The 26,806-nt window shown below is 35.8% G+C and overlaps 1 long non-coding RNA gene and 1 other non-coding gene across 2 annotated transcripts; both read left to right on the top strand.

The window, feature by feature from the left end:
* Positions 1-1,984: 1,984 nt before the first annotated feature.
* On the top strand, positions 1,985-26,495 carry LOC124416958. The gene is made up of 6 exons (XR_006932895.1): positions 1,985-2,055; positions 3,437-3,621; positions 18,460-18,557; positions 19,772-19,851; positions 22,642-22,801; positions 22,945-26,495. It is a non-coding gene; the product is annotated as an uncharacterized LOC124416958 (long non-coding RNA).
* MIR135A2 (microRNA 135a-2) lies at positions 25,676-25,775 on the top strand. The gene has a single exon (NR_031394.1). It is a non-coding gene; the product is annotated as a microRNA 135a-2 (primary transcript).
* Positions 26,496-26,806: the final 311 nt, after the last annotated feature.

Here is a 26,806-nt window from a genome sequence, read left to right on the forward strand (position 1 = left end):
TTTTTATATATATATAAAAGAAGTGTATATATATAAAGTGTGTATGTATATATATATATATATATATATATAAAAGAAGTCTTGCACCACCAACACAAGATTGTTAGATGTTGCAGTAAATGAAAAGACGAGGCATTGTTTTTCAGAGCAATGTTGAAATTGCCTATCGGCTTATATTCTGTTAGCACGCTTTTATATTTTGAATGTATAATATATTTGCGTTTTTAACCTTCTCAATGTGTAGGCTTTGCTAGTTGGAATTTATAGGCTATCAGACTTGTTGAGACAAGATGTATACAGAGAAGCCTTTAATGGTAGCTAACTGCTTCTGTGGGCCCAATTAAGACTACCCAACTGTGAAACTCAGTCTCTGGAGTATTGGTGCAATAGACTTGCCTGGATTTTTTGAGGTGGAGGGGAAGGAGGTCTGGAATAAGGGAATATCCACAGAAGCCATGTAGAAAAAAAGTACTTTAAGAGTAGGGATAAAAAAAACCTAAACCTCATAGAAATAGAACAATGACCAACCCTCAAACTTTTAGTATGTGGTATTAAATAAAGGCTGGGGTCAGCTTTATGTATGTGCCATATTCTAGACTGGAAGCCGTAGTAGCTGTGCCTGGGATCTGGATGTGTTGTTGGTCCAAAATCAATCTTGTCGTTCCTTAGAAGGCAATGAGAGATAATAAGTACTATTCACCTGATTGCCTTCCTGCTCTGAGACAGCTGGTGACGCTTGTCTTCCTGATAACCAGGAGTTTCAGATCTAAGGCAGGGATAAAGAAATGCTGGGAGCTTGCTGAATCTAAATTTGACAGTCGATGGCTGTGTAGAGGGTCAGGAGGGATAGAATCTCTGACACATATAAGAAAGGAACAAAATTTATCTGCTCTGGTTGCAATGATTAGATGTCTCTTTGTCTGGCTTTCTTACAGTGGATGATTGATTGTACCCGCCAGCTGCCTAATATCATAATTAACAAAGTTGCTACCATGTCTGAGAAGTTTAATCGAAAAAATTGCTGGCAGTATGATACCATTGTCACAGAGATCACAAGCACTGCAGTGCCGACTTTTGTACTGTTGGAGCCGCAGGACTATGTAGATGTGCAGAGAAGTCGTTCGCTGGGATAACTAAAGGTATGTTCCTTTCCCCATACCTTTCTCCTGTGTCTGTGCACTTGAAAAATGTAGTGAATGGGTCTTTGATGGTATCTTTCATTTCAGGGTGACACATGAAGCTATTCTGTTGTATTTTAAAGCAGTGGCAATGGCAATTTTGAATGTTTTATCAGTGCATCAAAAGGTAGATAGCCAAAACTGGAGTTCAATACTACTCACCTTTTCTAGGTGCTCTTCGCTGTCTTGTTAGATGGTTTTTGAAAAAATACAGATGCAATATTTTTCGTTGTTAATTTTCTCAGTCGTAGGAATACAAATGCTCTTGACAGCCTACATTGTAGGAACTTGTAGTTCAATTCAGTTTTGTTTTGTAATGCTTGTTTTCACTCAGTTCTTCAAGTTAGAATGCAATCTGAAAGTCAGAGGAAGGAAAACCCTGTATGCTTGCGTTTTTAATTCAGCGTTGAGATATCCTGTTAAAATATTCGCCTTTATATATACATATTTGTGTGTGCATTTGAAATGCAAGCAGTGTCGGTTCCATCAGCTGGAAAGCCTCTTCATAGCAATTTTATAAAACATTGCTTGAGAATGTTACTTATTCCTTTTGCATGTTTCTGTAGTTTTCCAAGTTAAAAATGACTCCACTGAGCTCATCTTCTCTGCGGTTGTATTTTACGTGTGTGTGTGTGTGTGTGTGTGTGTGTGTGTGTGTATGCGCTCTGCGTGGTAGTTCAGTTATGCTCTGGAGTATGTGTTGAAAATGCCAGCCTGACATATTGCTAATGAGTGTGCATATTGACAGTGACGGGGGCGTGTGTCTGTCTGTGTGCCATATATTAAAACAAAAAGACGAGGGAGACGGAGACAGAGAAAGACAGAGAGACACAGAAGGAAATATTGGGATGGGAAAGAACAGTTTATTTACATTACGGTATGTCAAAATGTTATTGTGGCTAAAAATCCATTTTAAATAGAAAGGAGATAGCATAAGACAATTCCTTCTCTCTCTCTCACGGGAGTTAATATGACCATGGTGAGAGAGTAAGCAAGAACCATTTGTTTTAATATTATTGGGGTTTATTTGCTCTAATAGTGATGTCTATTTGGTGCTAGATTCTAAAATTTGGGAAATGAATTCTTTGCATTGTGTTTCAGTTCTGTAATGAGCACTCCCTGAGTTTTCTGTAGCTCTTCTTTGTGTCTTTACAGGTAAAATAGTTTTGAGCATTCAGATGAAATTGTTACAGTAGATGTTCGAAGGAATGCTTTGCTGTATAGCTAACATAGTTGATGTGTATTTAAAAACAGCGTAGTTAGGATATGTACTATTTTCTATTTTACAATTTACTGTCTTGAGTTAAATAACTATATAGCTTTGAACTGATGCAAATGTCATAGCAATTTCAAAGTAATCCTGGCTTGTGTTTCTGAGAGAGAATTTGCAATTCTCAGTCACTTTAGTTTCAGATAAATTATTATCAAGTAGTAGACCAAATTAGAAGTGCCAACCGAAGCCTTATTTTTTTTTTTTTATTATTGCTTTATTTGTTAATAGTCTATGTCTTGAACTACGGTTCTGTTTGGAGAAAGAAATACTTTTTTCCAGGCCATAAAAATATTTCTATAATTGTGATTATTTCTACCAACAGTAACATATTCCAGGTTTTCACTTAGCCTACTAAATCTGCTGCTTTTCAAGAGGTGCTAAGCAAAATTAAAAATCGATATTTTGTTTTGAATGGAAAATGCTGAGAACAGTGGCAAAATAGATTAGTATTGTAATTGCAGACAATAGGGAAGATTAAGTTACTAAAACAGTATATTGTTGTTCTAAACTAAACCCTGTAATATTTGATGTAATTGAGACTGTGCATTGTTGGAACTCAGTTGGAGTATCAAACGGTTGTGAGGATTAGAGCAGACAACTAAAGCAATGTCAGATAGATGTGGCTGGATTTTAACAGGATTATCTTCTGAGATGTGTAGAAATGAGCTCTTGTAATAGTTTCAGAGGAATTAATAATTTTAGTAAAATGTTAATGGCAGATGTGCTAATATAAAGAGTTAGAAGATTAGCGATGCATTCTTTTGCATGGAAATAAGAATATAATAAATGTCCTGCAGGTGACTGAAGCTGCTGCAATTTTATTGGAGATTAAAGTTTGATTGACCTTTGCTGAGGTGATTAACCCTCCTGAAATTAAAAGCCGGTGCTAAATTATTCTGTCCAATTTAAATGCAAACACAGAACAGTGCGCTGTGTCATTCAAGTGTAAGGGAAAAAAATGTTTTAATTTTCCTTTTGCACTCAGTGAGCTGTGCTTGCAGACGGTGCGTGACTGTGCTCTGCTGGAGCTGCCCAGTGGCATCCTGCCTCTGCTCTGTTCGTCGCCGCTGGAGCAGCAGTGCCATGGGGACGCCGAACCTGGGAGCAGCTGCCTGAGACAAACCCTCATACAAGGATGTCAGCAGAAGCGCGTGGAGGCACGTCAGTAAGGTAAGCAGTAGAAAGCACAATTGAGATGCTTTATCTCCTGGTTTTGACCTCAAGCTAGCTAGAACGTTTGTGAGTAGGAGCATAATATGGGTGAGGGGTTCTGCTGAGCCTACAAGGCAGCTCGAGGGAGCTGGGCTGCTTACCTGTGAGAGCCATTGTGGAATTAGATGTAGAGAGGCATGTGTTGCTTTTTCTTTTCTTCTCCCTGGCCCTTAAATGTCAACTCTATAAGCATGCAGAAATGTATGTTCTGACTGACAGCACATCCTTGAGAGCAACTCAAGTGCAGGTGTGGGAATGGTTGCACCACTTGAACATGCTGATCCCGGTCCTTCAGACCACGTGTGCACATGTACTTAGGTCTGAGCCAGCATGAATAGGATCAGACCACGGGCTTAGTAGTTGCCTAAAACCTATGGGAGATTACTTGCCAGTGTCAAGTCATCCAGATGGTCTTTAAAGTCACTGTAGCTCCACTTTTGAGCAGACTTGGAGAACGTAGCAATTTTTGAATTAATTTGTAATAGATTGTGTGACTTCACAGTGCAGTTGGTAACTGTGTGCACACTATATTAGCTAATAATAAATCTTACAGACCTGAGTGATGTGTTCATTCTAATTTTTTTATGGATCTTTCACAAGAAGTTGAATATCTTTAAATTCCTCCCAGATGACCTGTCTTGCTCTTATCTTGTTAAAATAAATAAATAAATAGTGCTAGGATTGGATTTTTTTGTAGTGAAACAGTTTTGCTTTTCCCAGAATAAGAGGTTGGTGAGTTATTATGAAACAGCATACTGCTTAAAAGCAGTTCTTGAGGATTGAAGTGACTTCAAGAGCTTAAATTTGCACTAGATAGAAAATACCGTATTTGGATTCATTTTAAATTTGTATGTTTCTGTTGCTTTTGGTGAGCAATGATGATTAAAGATTCATGTCAAAATAGCAGAAAATTCAAAGCAGGTTAGTTACTTGAGGCTGAGCTTGCGTAGGAGTACTTGTAGCATCACTGCCTCCTTCCTTTGTTTACTAGCCCAAGGAGGGAGGCAAGTGGGACAGATCTCCACCCAGGGGTGCTCGTGGTCCTTAACACAAAGTGTTCTGCATCAAACTACATGGCACTCCATCCCAAGTCCACTTCTCTCTGATTGAGAAGTGATAAAATGGCTCTTTGAAGCTTTTTTCTTGCATGCCAGTAGCATCAATGTTGGGAGTTGCAGAAGGGCTGCTTTCTCTGTTTGGCTCTGTGTGGACTTTCTGCCTAGTAAAATTCCCTATTTTATACAGCTGCAAAACATTAAAATGACAATGAATGTGCCATTTGGATTCTATATTCTCATTTTTCATCAAGAAAGACTTCATGTTGCATCTGTCAAGGTAGAGAAGTCCAAGGAATTGTAGTTCAGAAATTAAGGACCCTGTGGCTCACTTCTGTCTAGGCTTTTCATTTACACTTTAAACAGCCTTCAGAGAGATGAGCTGCTGCTTCTGGGACCCAGTGAGGAAAGTGAGGAGTAGATAAAAGCTAAACTTGTGGTGGAGTGACCTAAATGGAACAGCTGGCAAAAGCATAGAGGGGGTTCTCCAGGGTACTGAATTATACCTCCAGGCTTGGATTAGTGGGATGTTTAACAAAGAGATCCATTTGCCAAGAGGATCTCTGCCTGATTTTTAATTATGGAGATAGCACTCCCTTCAACATTTGTAAATTACTGAGCTTTTTTTCCTGTAGTAAGGTGTAGAGTACTAATTGTTGGCTTTGGGCTCTTGCTTCTGCTTTCTTCAAACTAGTTTTTGCACTATCTAGATTAACCCTATAAATACTGGTGAAATGAAGTATTACCACAGCTTTTGTTAAGAAGAACAAGATGCATTCTCTCTCTCTAAAAAAAAAAAAAAAAAAAAAAACAAAAAACTTTAAATATGTATACGTTTGTTATAGTGCTGACAGTGGTTGGAACATTCTTTATAAAAATTTAGGAAACCAGTATCTCATAAGATCTTTTTAATCATAAGCACCCATCCTATTTTAATTAACAATAAGTACATATACATCACCCAGAATTTTTTCAAATTTTAGTAGTTGCATGTCTCCATCTCTGTGTATTTTAAAGTAGAGCAGTGCAGGAGAGGAAAAAGAGTGGGGCTGCTTGTGTGAGAAATTCCTATTTTAATAGCCAACTTTTGTGTTACTTTCATGCTCCATATGCACTCTGCTATATTATATTGTCAATTAATCTTGCCACACATTTATTATGACTCCATTTAAAATAAAAAAATGCAAGAAAGCATGATACTGTAGGACTCCAGAATATGTTCAAAGGGTAGTGCATCGGGACAATTCATGATGAAGTAATAGTGTAAGCAGTACATGTGTTCAGCGAAAAGAGGCTCCTAAATGTGTTTTTGTATTAACTGACAGGTATAGGGAGAATAGACAGGAGAGTGTAGTAAAATGTTTCTGGAAATTTAGTTGGAATATTTACTAAATCTGATTACTTTAGGCAAAAAAGTGAACAGGGTGATGGAGGGAGGCTAGGATGTTGTTGTACTTACTTCCTACAGAGTATAACATGTAGAATGTATCATTAGTCAATACACCTTCTCTTTTGCTCTTTCACAAAAGCATTTATCAAGTATAGGGAGTTCTAGAAACAATTTGCATAAGATTAAGTATTATTCACTATATGTCAATGTAAATAAGGCATATGAGAGACCAAACAGCTGCTTAGCCTGTAGTACGACAAACAGCTGATTCTTGCAACAGAGAAATTATTACATCATGTCCCATTTCTCCAGCCACAGCTGCATGCGGAATTACACGTACTTCTAGGTTGAACTAGTGCTTTCTTTTGGAAACTACCTTTTTCAACATTCTAACATTTAACTACATTAGCAGTAGTCATTGTGACTTCCAAATTTTTTCAATATTTTTTTCTGTAATTTTTATTTTTCTTCTGAACTCTGTCAATTCTCTCAATATTCTCCTCTTCCAATACCTAAATGAAAATTGGAGGTGTGGTAACTTTTAACTACAGTATATGTTAAGAATTTTCCATATGTCTTTAATGACAGTACAAATCACGCTTTTCTACATAGAAGAAACTTTCTAAATAGTGATACATGCACTGTAATGTGAAAACAAAATACACTACAATATCAATAGCTATATAGGATTAAATTTTGAAGTCGTAAAAAAATTAGCAGTGAAGTTTATAATGCAAACTACATATTCTGTGTTATATGTTTACAACTGATGAAAATGTATCACATACTCCACCCCAAAAGTGACTCTAGAACCAGGACAGAAGATGCAGGCTGAATAGTCTGAATAAATGTATTATATGAGTTTGGAAGTAAAATTACTTTGTCTTATTTTTTTGTGTTGGGAATAATAAATTAGCTATAAGTAACAAAAATGGTAAGTTCCTTTCAAGCTTCTTTTAAAAAATCAGTAATGACCTAGGTGATCTTCTTGTCAGTTTTACAATTTATGGAAAATTAGCTACAGGTTGACGATGGAATTTCTGCCCATCAGACTTGTTTAGCTTCATGGAAGTGTGCATAACAGAGAACTGAAATTGAATAACACAGATAGCTCCATATGAAAACTTTTGGAGAACAATGACTGATCCTTCATTCAATTTCCTTATTGATTAAAATTCTGTTATAAGTATACAGATTCTTATATGGCTTTAGTATTTGTGCTTGTTTTCAAGTTGTCATAAAACTTTGTAGGTCAAAGTGCAAGATTTTTGAAGTATTTACCATTTTATATTCTTAAAATGAGTAGGAAGATAAATTTCTAGACGCTTTACTTTAAAGTTGACTAAAAGATATCTTCTTTGAAGAAACTAAATTGAAAATGAAGTGAGGGAGTTTTGCCTGAGTGGAAATGAGAACAACTTGGACCATCATGTTCAACAGTTCAAAAATTGCTGGAGGAGACATTAACTTTTAAAGTCCTGTCTGAATAATCACTAAACTTTTAGTCAGAATTGAATCCAGTTTTCCATGTAGAAATGTTGAGGCAAACATTTATATGAAAAGATATAGTCCAATTTCTGAAAATACAGACCAATTAGTAAGATTTAATTTAGATATTTGTCACTGAGTATGCATCGTGTATATGTTAGAGATGATTTACCATTATTTCCTTGTCTTATTTGCAAAAAGAGACTCCTACTTATTGAAATATTACTGAAGAATCTAGCTTTCCCCACAAATTACACACTTTTTGCATAAATGTGCCTAATTACCTGAATTCAGTTTTGATTAGCAGTGTTAATTGATGCAGCTGTGGATGGGCTCTGTTTACCTAAATTACCATGTGCAAACAGCAATACGTCTGAAAGTGAATATGCTAAACTGAAAATACTAATTAGCTAAGACAGATTGTTATTCAAGTCACATCTCAGAGCTTTCTAATGAAAGCCTGAATGTGTCAGGGCTTTATGATGTTCAGACAGAAATGTCTATATTACATATGATTTCTAAATTTAATTCATGTGAACAGATGGGATGTCGGCCGGGATTCTTCTCCATCACTTCCAGTATTAACGTGAATATTTTACTCTACTGGAGACATTTGTGTGTGTGTGTGTGTGTGTGTGTGTGTGAGAGAGAGAGAGAGAGAGAGAGAGAGAGAGAGAGAGAGAAAAGAAGTGTGAAAGAGGAGGGAGGAACTCATTGTGTCCACTGACAACATGCCAGCCAAGAACAGCTCACTGGTCTATTTTTCACTGACATATTTGTAAATTATAGCCACCTACTTTCCCAGAAAGAAGATAAACAAACTATTTTGCAAATTTAATAAAGCTAGATAGTAAGTGGAATAAAACCAAATAACAGAAGGGTTAAACATATCTCAGTAACAGAGAGATCGTTTGCAGCAATACATATTTTTCTTTCTGCAACCATAACAAAAATGCATCTACTTTTTATAAAAGAGGAAGATTGGGTTTGTATTTCTAAATGTTGCAGACAGGCTTTTAATGACGTTGAACTCTACTGCAAAATACAATGATAAAATGGTTTCCTCAATTTTCTTGAGAGCAGGTATTCAGATAGAGCACTTAATCGCTCTTAATAGTTCTGTTGGATGCAAAACTGTAAATATATTTGAAAGTAGTAGAAAAGAATATCTAAAGCATATACACTGACTTAAATGTTCTTAATAAAGATCAGCAGCTGTACTGCATATGCCTATTCTTTAGTCTGTTTATTCTTACTTTTGCTCTAGAGCTTAAATATTCAGAGGTCAACTCCCATGTGAAACTCAGTATAATTCCATCAAAAGCTTTTCCCACAGTGTCTTGTCAAAACGCAAAGCAAGGATTAGAAATACTATGCCTAACTATTTGTACCAAAATAATAGTTAAAGTTGTAATGTTCTAATTTTCATATTTGTTCAGTTCTTGCAACTGTTGCCCATTATGTCTATAAAGGTCCTAATTCAGTACAGGTAGCTATAGTTATAAAAAAATGTTTAATCTTCTGACCTCAATTGGTCATAATCTACTCTTGTGTTGTGTGTAATTTGCAACAGGAAAACTCTTTTAAATCTACTATTCCTGAATTATAGATAACATAGTGAATAGAATTCAGTGTAGTTAGTTTGGAGAATATAATACTTCTTTTTTCAAAAGATTCAACAATTCTGTTTTTTAGTAGGCTGACATGTAGAACAGATTGTATTTTCAACAATTATCTAAGCTCCTAAACTTTATACCCGAGTCTTTTTGTCATATCTTCTTGTACTTCACTTGTATAGACTTTTCTGGTGGAGCATACTCCTAAATAAACCACCCACAGATATTTGCATTGTTCAGCTGGCAATTAACTCTGGCTAGAGAGAACAGTGTTACTACACATCAGTTTTGGACCACTTTGGTAAATGAATTTCTTTGTTCCCATTACTGTTGCAAAATGAAAGTGGTTCAGTATAATTAACTGTCTCTTCAGTCCAGACATCTGACCTAGTAAAGAGCTTTTGTCCCAAATCATATTTAACAGAATTCTTGAGTCAGAAAATGCTATACTAGACCATTTCATGATGTATGGTCCTCAGCCTTCAATAGGGCTTGTCTTCCTTGTGCAAGGTGTAGCTGAAAGAATAAAAGAGAAGCATCATACTCTAGAGCATAGAAGAGGCAGAGGCAGAAATCCATGCTAGTTTCAAGTTCTGCAAGCACTACTGAGTGACATCAATACAGCTGTGTGTCTCAGCATGGTTTTCATGACAAAACTGAAGCATACCATGGTATGAGATACCATGAAACAAATGAACTCTATCCCAGTCAAAACCATAATAAAACCATCCTCAAGTTCTGATGAAATATACCTATGAAACATACCTAATACAATTGCAGACTTGAATCAAGGAGGGAAGAGAATAAAAGGAGATTCTAACTCTTCTTTGCTCAGCGCTACCTTCACAGAGTTTACATCCCCACATCATGTAGTGACGTTAAAGATGTGTGTGATTAGAGGGAAGCCCACTGAAGAATAGAAACGGTTTCCAGCTTTACTTCTTAAATGTACCATTTTTTATTAATTGCCTTGCTCCCTACGCAGCAGTTTATATCAAATTCCATTTTACTCTTCTACAGTAGAAAGATCAATCAGTGGCTAAAGCAGAAAATCTCTCTTCATCTTTTTCTTAAATGCTTATGGTCTTTACTTTCCCCACATGCAGTCTATGTTATTGTATTTCTTGTAATACAGGGTTGACCTGGAAACAAAGCTGAAGTGCTGTATTGTGTTGGATACTGCTCTGTGAACACACTGGGTGGCCACACATATTCATCTGATCTGTTATGATATTTCTGCAGGATTTAAGATTTCTGCTGTTGCCAATTCAGTGCCATGTTTCTCATCTTCAGAGCAATCCACATGTCAATATTGGGTCTATTGGCTACCTCTGACTTGTCAAGGTGATCTCAAAACAAGTAGGATGCTATCTTTGTATTGGAAAATCTCTTTAGAGGCTGGAAGTCAAAAGCATCTTATTTTTGCCTTAATAGGTATTTGACATATTCATAGATTAGCTAATGTAATATATTGTATTTGCCAGATCTGATTTTCTTTGGTTCTGAAATTGTAAGTTTAGAGAAACTGCTTGCTGTTCACTCACAGGACAGCAAATTCAGTTACTTGCATGAATCTTTTTTAAAATCAGTGTTAGTCTAGGACAACTGCACAATTTTGTGTTGCTAAACAAAGTGAACACATTTATTCACCAGTAAATCTATAGAACTGAAATCATTTGAATGCTTCCTATTATAGAAGTTAATTGCACAATATTATGCAATTAATGCTTAAAAAAAAATAATAGGAGAAGCATTTACAAGTCTTTTTCCTTATATTTGTGTTCTGTCTCCAAGTGTCCATTACTGTCTAGGGCCTGTGTTTTAGAAAATTCCTCCTTCAGGAATCTGTCAGAGTTGAAGTCCTTTAGTCTCTTCCAGATGCCTTCAGTTCCCCTCCTTCAGACTTCTTTTCTCTTATAGTCTAGTTGCTATTTTCACTTTCACCCTGATTTCTATTTTCATACAATGATTAAATCTTACCTTATCCTGAACTTCATACCTCTCTCTGTGTCTTTCTCCTTATTGAATTTTTTTTTTCTTTGATAGATTAATACAAAATGTTAATCTAGTAGGCTACTGTAGACATCTAGAAGTACTATACTCAGTGATGAATAACGTTTCCTAAAAGTCTTATGTCAGCATAGATTTCAAAAAGACTTGTAATCTACTGCTTAATGAACTAGTTCTGCAAACTTTTACAAATGCTTTTCTCTGTTACACAGCTATCTCTTTTCCACCCAAATTCAACTTCAACATACTGCTTTTCATCTATCAATTTAGTTCGTATCTAAATTACAAATCATCAAAATAGTGTTCATGAAAGAAAAAGGAAAGCACAATAATCATGTGTTATCTGCAGACTTCCATCAAATAATGACTGATTACCAAAAATTTATTATTTCTGTTGTCACTGATCTTGACCACATCTACTTATAAATTTTCTCAGTTCTTTAATCCAGACTACATCATTTCTGTTGCACTTCTGCATGTGAAGTACAATACAATGTCCTTCTAATCTAAAATAGTTTTCAACTACGTAAAACTGTAAGAAATAATAAGAGAAAATAAAATAGTACTATGCTCTTCAACAGATTACAGCTACTCCGTCTTTTGTGGGGTTGCCTATGTCTGTCTGAGGAACAGTCAGAACAGAAGAAAAACTATGTAAATGAGGGTGGTTTTCATTGAATTTTATTAACCCCTCTGTCAATTCTGTTAAGTTAAAAGTTTTTGTCTTCTTTTAGTCCTTGCATAGCTCTACTATTTTTACACCATCTCAAGTCTTTGCTGCTGTGTTTCCTCTATGCACTTAGAGCACTGATTGTTGAATCAGTGCAACTGCAACCACCTTTTAGCAAAGGTTTTGTATGTATGTTTGTGTGAGTGTGCATGTGTGTGAATATACATATGAACATATTAAATATGTGTACTTGTGACTGTTTCAGACAGAATTGTGTTGAAATGAATAAAGCCTCAGATAACACATGGTAAAGACTGTTATAATACCTATTAATGAACTGTTTGAGGTGTTAAATAAGAAGTAAAATAAGCACTGTGCGTGTTTGCATTTCATTTGGATTCTTTCCAAAGTGAGTTTACCTGTGCTGACTGACATCTGCATGCTGGATATGAATCAATCTGTGTGTGACATTTTTATGTTGTGATGAACTAAGGCATCCAATTTGTGTGACTGTCTACTAAAAAATGCATAATTTTGGGTAGTGTCTTTTCCAAGCCTTCAAACTCAAACTGAAAACTGCATGACTAGATAAAAATGTGCTTAAGTGCATTTAAACTGGTGGGAAGAGATGTCTGAAAAGTTGTGTTTTCCATAGTAAAAGCATGCTTCCATTTATATTTTGTATATTCATATGCATGCACAAAAGCTTTGCCCATCAAAATGTCTGTACATAGGAAATTCGTAATTTTTTTTTTTTTGCCAATTCCACTTCAGTAGACCAGAATTTGGGAGCATCATCCAACAGGAAAAGGACATAATGTGTGTGCTTTTGCATATCCTTGTAAAAGTTCTTTTTCTCTCTTAGATGTGTTTTTAAACTATGATTATTATTATGAAGAGTAGTATCAGGTCATCTTTAAATCAATTACTATTTTAATATTAATTTTCTCTCTGGATATGATAATTAAATGGTACTTTTCGAAAGAAGGCTTATCCAGATTCCTACTGAAACAAAATATTTATTTTCAGGTGCTTGAGATCTAAGATATGGAAATTAAAATGTTGACATTTCAGTTACTTGGCTTTTCTTTCATTTTATAATTATCGTAATATGTTTTTGCTGTGATTATACTTCATTTTAGGCACAATCTCGATTCTTATCCTGGTTCCTCATTATAATACAAACTTCAGTTGCTTACTTGTACAAAATACTTCTTTGTAAGCTTACCTCCACCTCTTAAAAAAAAAAGTGTGTGTGGACGAGGGATAATAGGAATTCTTGGGGAAAATCATTGCTCTTTCATTTCCAACTTCTGCTTCATCTGGATTGTCTGCAAGACACCTGAGAGAACAAGCTGAAGAACTTGGTAGCTTCTAGTAAGCACTGCTATGTGATACTCTTATCTGGGGGGCTCCAGGCACTACTGCAATGAAAATACTTAGAAATAATATTCCATTCATCTAAATATGATGTTATGGAAGAGTGATATGAAGCTATTTAAATAGCTAACGTACAATTTTAAGCATTGCCCTTGCTTGTCTTTAACAAGTGTAGGCAAATAAACAATAATGTCATAAGACTGTCATGGATAGCTGAAAAACAATCAAAATGCCAGAGGCTTAGTGAAGGGCTTTTCAGAGCAATTGGCATATCCACTTTTCATTGTACAGAACCAAATACAGTAACTCCTTGGTAATAACCATTGGTTCTAGTCCTTGCTTGTAATATAAATTCTGTATATTTACAGACATACATGTCCTTATATCCATATGTAAAAAAAAAAAAAAAATGGAATTTTGGTTTCACTTGATGAAAAAAGGACTCCAGAAAAAAAAAGTACATGTTGGTTTTGTCTATTTTTTTTTTCTGTGTTTCATTATGTAAACTTTACATTGCTTGATTAGATTTCAGATAGTATGAGGAACTTGGCTGCATCTCCTTTATACTTCTGTAGAGCAGCCAAGCAGTTTACTCACCCATATGGTTTTGGTTCCAAAATAAATTCTAATAACCATATATATACATACACATGTATGTATGTAAATTGCGATGCAATTTTATTAAATAATTAGTTGTGGTGTGTAAAACTTGGATGATATTCAACAACGTACTGAAGAAGGATTCTTTCTGGCCATTGATTTAAACATTGCTTAAATAGTTGGAAGGCTTAATGATTAAAGTGTAATTCCCAAATCATTAAGGACTGTGTCTCAGGGAATGGTTTTAAAATGATTACTGGTTGGAAAGATATATTAACTTTTCATCTCATAAGGACAGAGGAGTTCACATATTAACAGCTGTTGATGTTCAGGTTTGCTCTCCACATGGTCAACTAACTTATTCTTGATGAAATACTGAGCGAAAAGAAAATCTGTTACAAATTCTTGTACATATATTTATTTTAGAGATCATTTCATTAGTTCTTTAATTAAATTTTTGTTGTTGTTGTTGTTGTTTTTCACTAAGCGTGCATAAAAAAGTTATGTTTCTATTGTGGTACATATTTTATTTGCATTTCATTGTTCTCAAGCCTAATTTGCTGAAAGTTAACTTTAATGATAATAGAGCTGGGAGCAGAATTAATGTTCACAATAGAGAATTTGGCAAGATGGACTTCTGTGCATTATAAATCCACTTTTTTTTTTAATATTATGTCTTTAAGGGGGACTAATTTCTGTTAAGAATGAGGTGATTTTAAGACATAAACATTACATCTAAGTGAACTGAAGTCTTTCTGTAAGAGTGTTTTAATTGTTCTAAATAGAAAAAAAGAGATGGGTTTAAATTCTATACATCACGAAGTAGCTTCTAAGATAGAGAGCATTATTAGTAAATGTTTAACTGATACGCTATGAAGGGTGCAAAAAATGAACTTAGCTTCCTGGTATGATGTAAAACATTAGAAAATTTTCTGTTTTGTCTTTGAAAATTGTTGTATGTCGAGTTAGATAAATAAATAAAGAAATGAAGTTAGCTAGTCCATTCAAATAGGAGAGGACCAGTTGGAATACCGATAAGTAATAGAGCTGGTAGCTATCAGCTAACTCTGCCTGTTGGAGTTAATCTTAGTAATGATTCTATTCTCATATCAATCTCTCAAGCCTTTCCTTCTCTCTGTAAAATAGCTACCCAGTTCTTTTGTGTGAGCTAAGTAGGTGAGCAATGTGGCCTGCTGCAGGTTGAAGTGACAATAGGGCTCATTTAAAACTGGGATTGTGTCTAGAATGTGCTCCTACACAATCTTTTTTTCCTTCCTTTTTCTTATTCTTTTAATGGGCCACAGCTTGGGCATCTTTGCAGATAAAAATAAAATTCAAAAGTGCCTGGGCAATCTTAAGACTGTGTATAATAGAAAGGAGAATCCAGCCCTCCCTCAGGTTCTGTGAAGATTCTGGCTCTGGGTCAGAGCTGAAGAATGGCATTTCACTTTTCTATTAGATTTATGAGAAGAGACTTTGCACTAGAAGTGAAGGAGAATGCTGGAGCATTCAAATTAGTTTATGGAAGATGGACAGGACATGCTCATCTTGTAGCCTCGTAGGGGTACACATTCCAAAATCAAATAAAATTTATCCTTTGGAATCCCATTTTTTTGATTGGCTACAGTTAAAATTGCATATTGAATGGGTTCCAGTAATCCAATATTTACAAGACAAAAGTAGCTACAATTTATAGAATCGTAGAATCATTAAGGTTGGAAAAACCACTAGGAACATCTAGTTTGACCATCCAGCCATGCCCATGACCATTCTAGATGAAGTCACTCAGCACAGCATCTACTTATTTCTTGAAAACTTCCAGGGACGGTGACTCCACCACCTCCAGGGGCAGCCTGTGCCAGTTCATCACTACTTTTTCTGAGAATAAATTTTCCCTAATATCATTGTTAAGTTACAGGACTGAAACACATTTATTTTTAAATTTGTTTTTAAAAATATCACAATCTTCTGCTCACATACAGAAAGACAAGCAGAAAGAAACTCTACTGGATCATAGCTGTGATGTAATTTTATCGCACCAATTGGAATTCCAGTTGGACCCTAACCCTGTAGATTGAAAAGATGGAAAGTGTAATTTCTACAACCAAACAACTTATGGTTGAACAGCAGTAATACAGTTTAAAAATAAATTCTGATTAGATGCAACTCAAAGTTCCTCAACTTTCTGATAGATCTATTTAAGTAGTAAATTAACCTTATTGTTATATAGTGAGAGTTAGCAATAATTGGAATTTTGCATAATTCTACCACCAGCATGACAAATAAAAGTTACATACAGGAGGAAAACAGTCTTATATAATGGGGGAGGACGTTGCCACCAACATATGAGGGTTAGATAGAATCCATTTAGTTTACTCTGGATAGAGGTTCAAGAGTTGGTTGTCTTATCAAAGTCCCAGCTTCTCCCACGTGTTAATCTGGCTCAAACAGAGCGAAAAGGATGTCATATGCACAATGAAAATCTTAAAGGCACTCTCCCAATTTTTTTAATGGTCTTTGAATACTGGCTGATTTGAGAGAAGAAACAATATTGTAAGATCATACAACATCACCTGCTGTTATTCAGGAGATGGGAAAAATAAAGAAGCAAAAGCAGTAAGGGTTTTGCAACAATTAAATGAGGTGTCTCATTACTGTGTTGTAAGTGGCACCAAAATATGTTGGAGGAATATTCATTGGAAAACTGAGTCTCTAACATTAAATATTTTTGTCTTAAACATCTCCTATTTTTATGATTCATAAGATGTGTTACTTTATTTTTCATATTTGGGGGGCTGAAAGACTGATAGGGTTCATAAATTATTCTTTAAGATTAGGATAATGGAACTTAATGTCTCTATCAGTCTTTCTGCTGGAAAAAAAAAAAATAGAGAAGTAAAGATGCTGTCTTGATAGCCCAGAAACTAGATGGTTTGTATGTATTTACACATTTCTTATCTTAAAATATTAAATTACCATTCTGCTTCGGTATCATCCTGGAGATGAGACAGTGAGAGCCTGGTTAATAAATAAATAAATTTTAAAAGAGTTGTAGAGTGTAAATCTAGTGTGCTATTCCCTTTCCCCAGCATCCTTTCCATTTAGGCAGGTTTGCTTGTCTTCTTTTTTGAAAGCTTCCAGAATTGTTCAAGGGAGTTCTATGTTTTAATGAACTGTACATCTTTTCTACTGGGGAACAGTCACACTTCAATTGCAAGTATCATCTTTTGTGAGTGGAACGTTTCCCCATGCTTTTTGTTCCCCCCTGTGGCTAACACTTCCCAATCCTTTCAGAGATATAATGTTCTGGAGGGGCGAATATACATATGCAACTATTCTGCTGAAATTTTTTGTTACTCCAAATGTATGGTGCTTAAAGGGAGGGAATACGACCACATGGAAATGGCTTTCTTATCCAAGTGGAAACAGTTTTAGTCATCTTTCATGCAGGTTCCATAAACATAATGCAGTGGAGGAAATCACAGAGCTATACTTTAATGGCCATTATAATTGTCTCTGCATTGCATTCAGTGCCAAAATACAGTAAATGCCGATGTTTGTGTTATGAATGGAAGACAAATGTCTTCTGAGTGAAAGGAAATCTAATGTTAATTAAACTTTTCTAGGGGCTGGGGTGGATAATTCTGCTTTTGTGTTGTTAAATCTCCTTTGATTTTAATTGCATGACAAAAAAAATGACTGTTAATGTAATGTTAGCAAATGTTCAGATTGATTGCAAGCCTCTGTGTATGCCAAGTAAAATAATTAAATGCTTTTAATTGAGGTGGTTTGTTTTGTTGATTTTTCTGTTTTTTTCTTTTTTTCTTTTTTTTCTTTATTTTTTGTTGGCTTTTTTTTTTTTTTTTTTTCCACAGGACAGCCACATTGATAACAAAGCTTGTACTGTCAGTATGTTGAAGGTCATTCTATAATCTGTTCAGAGAGCTGCTTCCCTTTAAGTGAAAAGAAAAATCAACTGGGAATACCTAAAATTGTTTAGAAAATCCTATTACACTTACTGAATTCCAGTTATATATTTCAGATTCACACAAAATTCAATGAACTCTCATATCAAATATGAAAAATTGTAGCAAGTTTTCAATGATATGCACAATTTTTTCCCCCTTTTGTGCCTGACTTAGACAAACAAGGCAGTTCTCTTGATGATAGCAAAAGACAAACTGTAATTATAAACATGAAAATGTACCTAATACTGTGATATGTTTTAGAACTGGAAACAAAGGTAGGACATGTCTTACACATCTGCCTTGCTTCCTTGTGCATCTGTCTGTCTCTCTGCAGCAAGTCAATAAAAATGATTAGAGCTGGCATCTCACAAACGTTCATCCTTAAACCATGAAGAAATAATACTGTGAAGGAAATTTTTTTTCTGACCTTTTCAAATTACATCCAACTGTCTAGGGAATTTCTCAGTGACTAGAGGTAATAAGGTTCAATCGGTTTTGCTGGTTGGCTTCAAATTCAGCTCCTCAGAAGCCCTAACTTATCTATTCTTTTTATCTTGGCCTTGGCATCTATTCAGTACAGTAATCCATGCATCTAATCTGTTTTTTTCTCCCCTCTCAGGTTTAGCTGGTGGATCACATTTTGAAATCTGCAGCCATGAAAAGCCCTCCATTTATTGCACCCTTCAAAACGAAATATTAGCATGGGAGGCTAAGCTGGTATGTTGCCTTTGAGATGCTCTTGTTGAATTTAATTAGCTTTTAGATTTCATCTCCATCTCACATCTCAGCTTTCACTATATTGTGTGTGGTTTAGGCTTCAGTGATTTTCATTATTTAAAACTTTTCCAACTTAGCTATGCCACTTTTGCCCTGTAGAGTATTGAGAGAGAAGAGTTTAAAGTTCATTGTCTTAAATTGATTTCTGTTTAGTTTTTATGACATGAGCTCAGAAACAATAGAGACATAGCCTCCCAGTAAGTTAGTGAATCAGCCAAGTGAGAAAGTCAAACAGGCATTCGTGCACGTCTTATTCCTCATTGTACTCCATGAAGCAGAACTGGAAAGAGGTAAAGAGTACCTTTTGCAAAATATTTATTAGAGTATTTTGATGTAGCCCTATGCAGAAGGACCTGGGGGTCCTGGTGGATGAAAAAACTGAACATGAGCAAGCAGTGGGCTCTTTCAGCTTGAAAAGCCAATGGTATCCTGGGCTCCTTCAGAAGAGGGGTGGCCAGCAGGTACAGGGAGGTGATTGTCCCTCTTTGCTCTGCCCTCCTGAGGCCCCATCTGGGGTGTTGTGTCTAGGTCTGGCATCCCAGTAGAGGAAAGATGTAAAGCTGTAGGAGAGGGTCCAGAGGTGAGCCATAAAGATGATCAGAGGGCTGGAGCACCTCCCTGGCAAAGACAGGCTGAGGGAGCTGGGCTTGTTCAGCCTGGAGAAGGCTGCAGGGTGACCTCATTGCAGTATTTAAAAGGGGGTTATAAAAAGGAGGGGAATCAACTTTTTACAAGGATACACAGTGATAGGACAAGGGAGAATGGTTTTAAGCTCAAGGAGGAAGGTTTAGATTGGATACTGGGGGCAAGTTCTTTACAGAGAGTGGTGAGGTGCTGGCACAGGCTGCCCAGAGAGGCTGTGATGCTCCATCCCTGGAGGTGTTCAAGATCAGGTTGGATGGGGCCCTGGGCAACCTGGTGTAGTACCAGATCTGGAAGTTGGTGGCTCTGCCTGTGGCAGGGGGGTTGGAGCTTGATGATCCTTGATTCCAACCCAAGCCATTCTATGATTCTATGATGTCAAATACTTTTGCTTCTAGGAAAAAAAAAACACAACACTTTCTTTAAAACTCAGTATAAAAATGGTATAATGGGGCATATAAAGTAACTTACAGCTTTGGATGTCTGAAGTTTTATTTTTATGATTTATGCAGGGTGTTACGGAGTAATGACTTCAAGTTCTGCTTCAGAAGTAACTCCATGGCACTACAAGGAGAGGTGTGAATGAGAAATGGTAAGATCTTGGTTGTTAAATGTGCAAAATCTTACTTACTCCTCATATAGTTTGGACCTAGAGTCTCCTTTCATTTCAGGCAAAGTAAAATCATTAAAATTTGCCTTTATTGCTGTAACTTCCCTGGAGTATTGTCTGTGTTTAGTTATACTTGATGTGCTATTGAATGGCCTATAGATAATTGAGAGTGTATGCATATCAAAAAGCATCTGTAAATACTTTCTTTAAATCATGTGAGAATATTCTGGGAGAGATATACAACTCACTTTATATATAGACTCAAGGCAAAACAGTCCCTATAAGGAGTTTTGCTAAAGATATATGGTGATTTTTTTCTTTTTCCTGAAACCATCTTCATGGTATTTTGATTCTGCTTTCTGGTGTAAAGCTGGATAAAGTACAGAACAGAAGTTTACAGATATTGTCCCTGTATGTAAACAGGCCCTTAATAGTGCTATAATGTTTGTTGACTCTCTTAATCATTTTTCACCATAACTATCACTTCTAAGAAAAGCTGTCTGCCAGTACTCAGCATAAGATAAACTGTAGATGCCACCAATTTCATTGCCCTTGGCTGTCCCAGCTGAAATAAAATAGGTTCATTTTTAATCAAAATAAATGGTTCACTATTGTGTGTTAAAGATAGGATATTCACTAATCTGAAGGCAAGTAGGCCAGTAACTTGCCTAGAAATCAGCCAATAAGTGGTTGAGAATAGCTTTCATTCAGAAATTAATTTAAAGGAAACAGGGAAACAGTCTTCCATATTGCTAAACCTCCTGTCCACTGTTCTTTGCTGTTCTTACCGTCATGTGAGGAAAAGAAGTGTTGCTAAATGGACAGACCCAGACATATTTTTAAGCAAGCAGGAGTAAACAGTTCAAAACCCTTTTGTTCCTCTAGCACAGTGTCCTAGATAGTGCCTTTGTTTTGGAGGTAATATGGAAGGATGTATTTTGAATGTACAAAAATGTACAACTCTGCACAAAATATAGCCTTGCTTTAAACAGTAAAGTAACTGGTGAGATCTCTCTCCTTTAAAATGGTATATATAGATTGTAGTCAATTGAGTTAATCTTTGTCTAGCTGTTCATTTACTTTCACATCTTCAAAGCTCTACTGATACATGTAGTCACTACACAGAATAGATTTGCTCTTCATTATACACAAATCAGGCTTCTCCTGGAATTCCAGTATTTGGCCTCCAGGTAGCAACTCAAAAGCATTCATAGTTTGTCAAGACTACCAGAGGACTGAGAAATGGCTCATGTAGCAAGCTTTAGCATCGCAAAGTCATATCAGTGTTGTTGATTTTGTGCATCGATCTTCCCACAGTAGCTGCTTTGAAGAATGTCTAATAATTACTGCTTCTCCTAGTGTTTCAAGCAAAACTACGTAAATAAGGATGGGATTATATTCTCAGTGAAAGTTTGAAGATAGTGGCTGTATGAACTGAACATATTCTTGTTTCCAAGATTGTTACTTATTTTTAATTCTGAATGCTGGACCAAAGTTTTTCAGTCCATTCTTCAGATATTTCTACCATTCTAATGGATTTCAGGTCATCAGTACTGAAATGAATTTGAACTAGTAAGCAGAAAAGATTTTTCTTTCTTCTTTTCTTCTTTGTCTTTTCCTTTTTTTTTTTTTTTTTTTTTTTTTTAAATGCAGTTAATCACAGTGTATTTTGCATAAAGGCAATTATGTGGAAATACCTAAATGTTTGCATCTCATTTGTTGGACTGTTTTTGTACCAGTAATTATATACTATTGACAACAGTTGAGCAAAATGTGTTGTGCACTTGGAATATTGTTGAAACTTTTTCTTTGTCAAATCCAAGTGTTCTGAATCACTCATGGTCCTAAAAACCTCAAAGCTGTATTCTACTTTGTGGTATTGCTAGGGAATATCAAACTCTTCTCTGTAAACTAAACTATTTTTCAAATCAAACACAGTAGATTATGTTTTATGGTGAAAAGAGTAATAATACAAATCCTGATTTTGGTCTGTTTTAATGTCTTTGTAGCTTTGGCTTCTATTCTATTCTTCCTGATTTTTTTATAAGTTGAAAGTCCATCAATAGGAAAACAAAACAGGCACCAGGGACAGGTATACAAAAAATTGTGTTTCAGATTTGCCTTTTTTCCTCAGTTCTCACAAAATATCAAATACGGTTATATATCAATATAACAAAGCTTTATGAAACATAAATTCTGTAGATCCAGTCAAAATAACTCCTATCCACACATCTGTGGTGTTGAAATGGGAGGTTGCATTGTGCACATCAAAGGGACTGTGTGAATGTTATTGATACACCATTCTTCGTTGCTCTATATTATTTATATTTTCATCATTAGTGTAGAAAGTCTTAATAATTAGGTCTCTAATTTCTTAGAAAGAATGTGTTAATTTATTGGACTGGCTGAAGCAAAAAGTAGCTGATCAATCTGGCATTGTAAGTTAATAGTATAGAACAAAACATACTCATAATTAGTTGAGAAAAGGACTTGTTCATTCCAGTTTATAATAAGAAGTCCCTTGCCAAAGTGACTTAGAAAATAATGCATTCAGACTGAGTAGAATTACCGCCTAGCAGATTCTATTTATCTGTAGCTTAAAAAGCAGCTGCGTTTTTGTAAAAAGCAATGAATGTGGCAGTCCTACTTAAAGGTAGAAGAAAAAGAACACCCCTTGTTTTGTAATAAGGGGATTTTCAATTTAAAAGAGAGAGCAAGCCTGTTGTGTGAAGTATGGTTATTACATTCGCTGTATTCTATCTCACCCACCAGGAGGCTAATAACGAAGGAGTCAGTGAAGGAGACCAATGCCATGAGGGTTATCTCGCAGCCCCAGATGCTGGATAAGTTGGAAGAGGCAGAATCGCTTTTGGATGACATTCAGGAAGGCCTTGAATGATTATTTGGGGAAGAAAAGACTATTCTTTCCAAGGTAAACAGTCCATTGCATCTGTCTGTTGGTGGTGGTGGTATAAAAACTGTTTGTGTAAATACCTATAAATTTCTTTTTTTTAATCTTTTTTTTTTAAATCATTTTCAGGTTTTTTTTGTGTGTGATTTTTTTTTTTTTTTCAGTGCAGCAATGATCTTTCAAGAATCCTTTCTGAGACAAAGGATCCACTCCACATCCAGCCACACCTAAAGAAATGCTTTGAAGGAATTGCCAAGCTCACTTTTAATCATGAGAAAGAAATTACCCACATGGAGTCAGCAGAAAATGAAAAAGTAGAGCTCGTGCTGTGAATAATTCCAGCAAGTGCCAAGGGGCTAGTTGAGCAATGGCTTCATGAGGTGAATATCTTTAGCTCTTACTTAGGGTTTAGTTACTGTATAATCATTTTCTCTTTTAGGAGCAATGAATATCATAAGCATATTTCCTACCTAAACAGCTCTTTGAATATTTGTCAAGATGTTGACAGATTTCAGCCTTATTGTTGTTATTTATTGCAGCTAATATAGCAACTGCAAGTGCAAAAATTAATTTTAATAAAAAGCTCACCGAATCAGGCTGTCAGCAGAAGTGGATCTGTGTCTGAAACCATGTTTGTGAATATATGTCTAAGTCTACATGTATGTGTTTTTGTGCTTTCATTGTGTAATGTCGTTAGTTCAAGAGGAAAACATTTTAAAATCAATCAGAGAAATATAAGAATTCAGATGCATCCCATCTTGTACATATGTGTTCCATTATATTGGAGGGATTCTATTTCCAGTGTCTTTTAACAAAAGGGAAGAGTAATTACGTCACTGACAACATTTTAACCTTTCCCCTTGGAGCCTCTCATCCAAATTCATTGTTTTCAGTGTGAAATTAGTTTGGTGACTTTTTGTTGTTGTTACTGTTGTTTATTTCATTTAGACTTCCTTTGTCAAAGGTTGGGAATGGCCCCTTCTGTTGTTCTTTGTTTCTGGACCAAAGGTCCATCCCCTTTCCCCTACACCTTCCTTTCTTCTGGGGCTGGACTAGCCCTGGGTAGGTAGGGGTTGACAGCTAGTGAGATGGGGCAGTTGGAGGAGCACTATTTCCATCTCTAGCTGATTCACTGGACTCCCTGGGTGCCAAGGAACAGTGCAGCCTGGTGCAGCCAGTGGGTTGGAGGAGTTTTTTCCATTATATGTTGCTTTTCTGCTGTCTGATTGAACAAATTTGAGCCCTTTGAGCCATCTTGTGAGGCCTTGTTTCCTATTGCACTGAGTTGTGTGGCAGCAATGTGCCAGGTTGTGGCTGAGCCAGTTCTTACAGTGACTTCTTCATGGCATTTGAGATGTCAGCAGCATCCTTTGGAGTAAGGGAGGAAAACATAACAGGATTTAGACAAATAAAAGCCCTTCCACCCTGTTGTCTGTATCATGTGCCTAGCTTGATGTTTGGACAAATTTTCAGCACAAATTTATCTTCCTGGGGAAAGGTTTTATAAAAAGTTGCAGTAGGCAAATGGCAATTCTGAGGTCCCCAGGAAAGGCCTAATTCTCAGTTACACTAAGCCTGCAATATACTTTCCATTTTTTTATTTTTCCCACAAATGATAGAGATTTGGGGATGTGAGCAGCTGTGTTTATTTTAACACATCTCATTTAACCTTCACCTAAAAACAAATTGGAAGGTTTGGGAGTGCATTAATCTGGACCCAATTAGTGTCTCTTTCTCCCTCAAAAGTGCAACCTGAGATTAATGAATATAAACTAGAGTTTCATATGCAGTCTTTAAATCATTTGCATGTTTTATGCATGATAATTGAATTTATTTATGCACTTCCTTTCATTTAATGATTTCTTGCTCTTTTCTATGCTATCAACATCATATTTTGCAAGAAATAGGATTTGGTAGGCAAGAAAGAGTAGCAGTATATAAATCAAAGCTCAGTTAATTTTTAGTTCTAGTGTCAACTGTACATCACTGTTCATTTTGGTATCATGCAAGGGGGGTACATGGCTGGAAAAATATAAAATATTTTTGGTGAAGGCTTTTAGCTTAACAATTTCTGATGCAGCTTAGTTTGCTTGCAAGTGTGCAAGCAAAATTATTTTCAAATGGCAGTTAAATTATTGTATTGACTTTTCAATGACCCTGGAGACTTGTGTTTCAACTTGGCCAATTAGTAGTAATAAGAAGATGAACAGTAATTACATTAATAAATAACTGTTTTCAGACCAGGACCTCAGTATCATAGTCTGGCTAAGAAAATAAGGGCATATTATAATTTGTCTCATTTTGTCTTTGACTGAGAGAAATAGGGACTTTGGAGCTATAGTAAATAGCTCATAGCCCAGAATATAGCAGTCCCAGGGACTAGGAGCCATATCAGCTAGCAGCTCTGTGGTAGTAGCTGTTTCAGTGCCATAAGTAGAGAGTTTTGCTTTGTTTCTCTACTTAAGCTCAGATGTCTTAAAGATTTCTTAGTGATTGTCTCTGCATTTTTTATAATGCATGCCAGGAAGCCACCATGGCAAAGAATTTTAATAAGATGCTGGTAGTGGTGCTTTCAAAGCCTTAACCTATACCAGATTCTATTTTGTCTCGTCTTTCCTTATGTGTTGAAAGATGTATGTGGAAGTGACATTTTTCTGTGGTGTCTTGTCTTTTATCAGTGGATTAAATGGTTGTGTGTTGTGATTGTTTCTTGATTCTCGTAGGTAGGAATGTGTTTAAAGGCTAAAGCTCTGTTAATTTGTGATGTAACCATTTCAGTGTGTTTCTTGTCATTGAAATGTAGTTTCAAATGTTCAGTAATATAGCATGAAATTATTGGTTAGTTTTGGAGTGGTGGTGAAATCATGTGAAGAAAATAAGTATTGCATCTGATCAAGATAAATTCACTCTAGTGTTTTATGGCTTTTTATTCCTATGTGATAGTAATAAAGTCTCATGTAGGGATGGAAGCCATGAAATACATTGTGAAAAATCATCAACTCAGATGGGGCCATCAGAATAGCATGCTGTAGTTGTAGAGTTATTGAGAATGATTGGAAGATGATTTAGTATGCCACCATGTTGACTACCATGTTATTCATTTTCTTTCTTCATCTCTTACTCATGTAGTTTGATGAGAGGAAATCAGTTTCTAATGAGCTGATCCATCTTCACATCAGTGTTTGGTGTTTATACCGTTCATACATCTTTCATATTCTTCTAAAGATAACACTGTATATGAAACACTAAGTTAAGAATTTAATGTGTATAATAAACAAATGCCAAAATGAATATCAAGAAAATCCAATGATTTGTAAATGCTTGAAAATTACAGACAGAACAAAGCAAGGTCTACCCTGTTAGCTAGTGATCCAGGTTCTTTATTTCCATGTTCAAGAGCAAATCTGAGAGATGATCTGGGGATTGACAAAGAATTCTCTTTCCCCTCTTACTTGCTTTTGAAAGTGCATGATCTTTTCTCATTCTGGAACTGAGATAAAGGCTGATAGTGTTGAGAGCAGAAAACAATCCTTGACAATTTATTTGCATTGCTGCCATTCCACATAGTGCCTTACCACTCTGCTTGGCTCTTTGGGTACCAGTTTCCTTTGGGAATATTTTTGAGTAGGCTGTTTGTTCTGCTACAACTATTTACAATTTTAATTATGTATTCTTTGTCTGAAAAATATACTAATAAAACTATTGATTTTTTGTACTTTGACTCCTTCATTATTTCTCTCCCGTGTGGCTTTATTTTTTTTCCCCTGCTAAAAAGTATGTTCTTGTTATAGTAACTCAGGGCCTCATTTGGTGTAAAGTTCAAGAAATAATTAGGAAGGAAGCATATTCCCCTTTCCTTTCCCCTAAATTTAGATTTCTAGATTAAATCAAATAGCACTCAGAAAAGTTGGACCTTGACAAATTCACAGACACGGTGCAGCAATTATTTCAGCCTTTGGCTTACACACATGATGTCACGTGAAGTAAAATGTGTAAAACTTTGCAAAACAAGTTACTTGCAGATTT

Source organism: Gallus gallus, chromosome 1 (assembly GCF_016699485.2).
Source record: "Gallus gallus isolate bGalGal1 chromosome 1, bGalGal1.mat.broiler.GRCg7b, whole genome shotgun sequence".
Classification (NCBI taxonomy): Eukaryota; Metazoa; Chordata; class Aves; order Galliformes; family Phasianidae; genus Gallus; species Gallus gallus.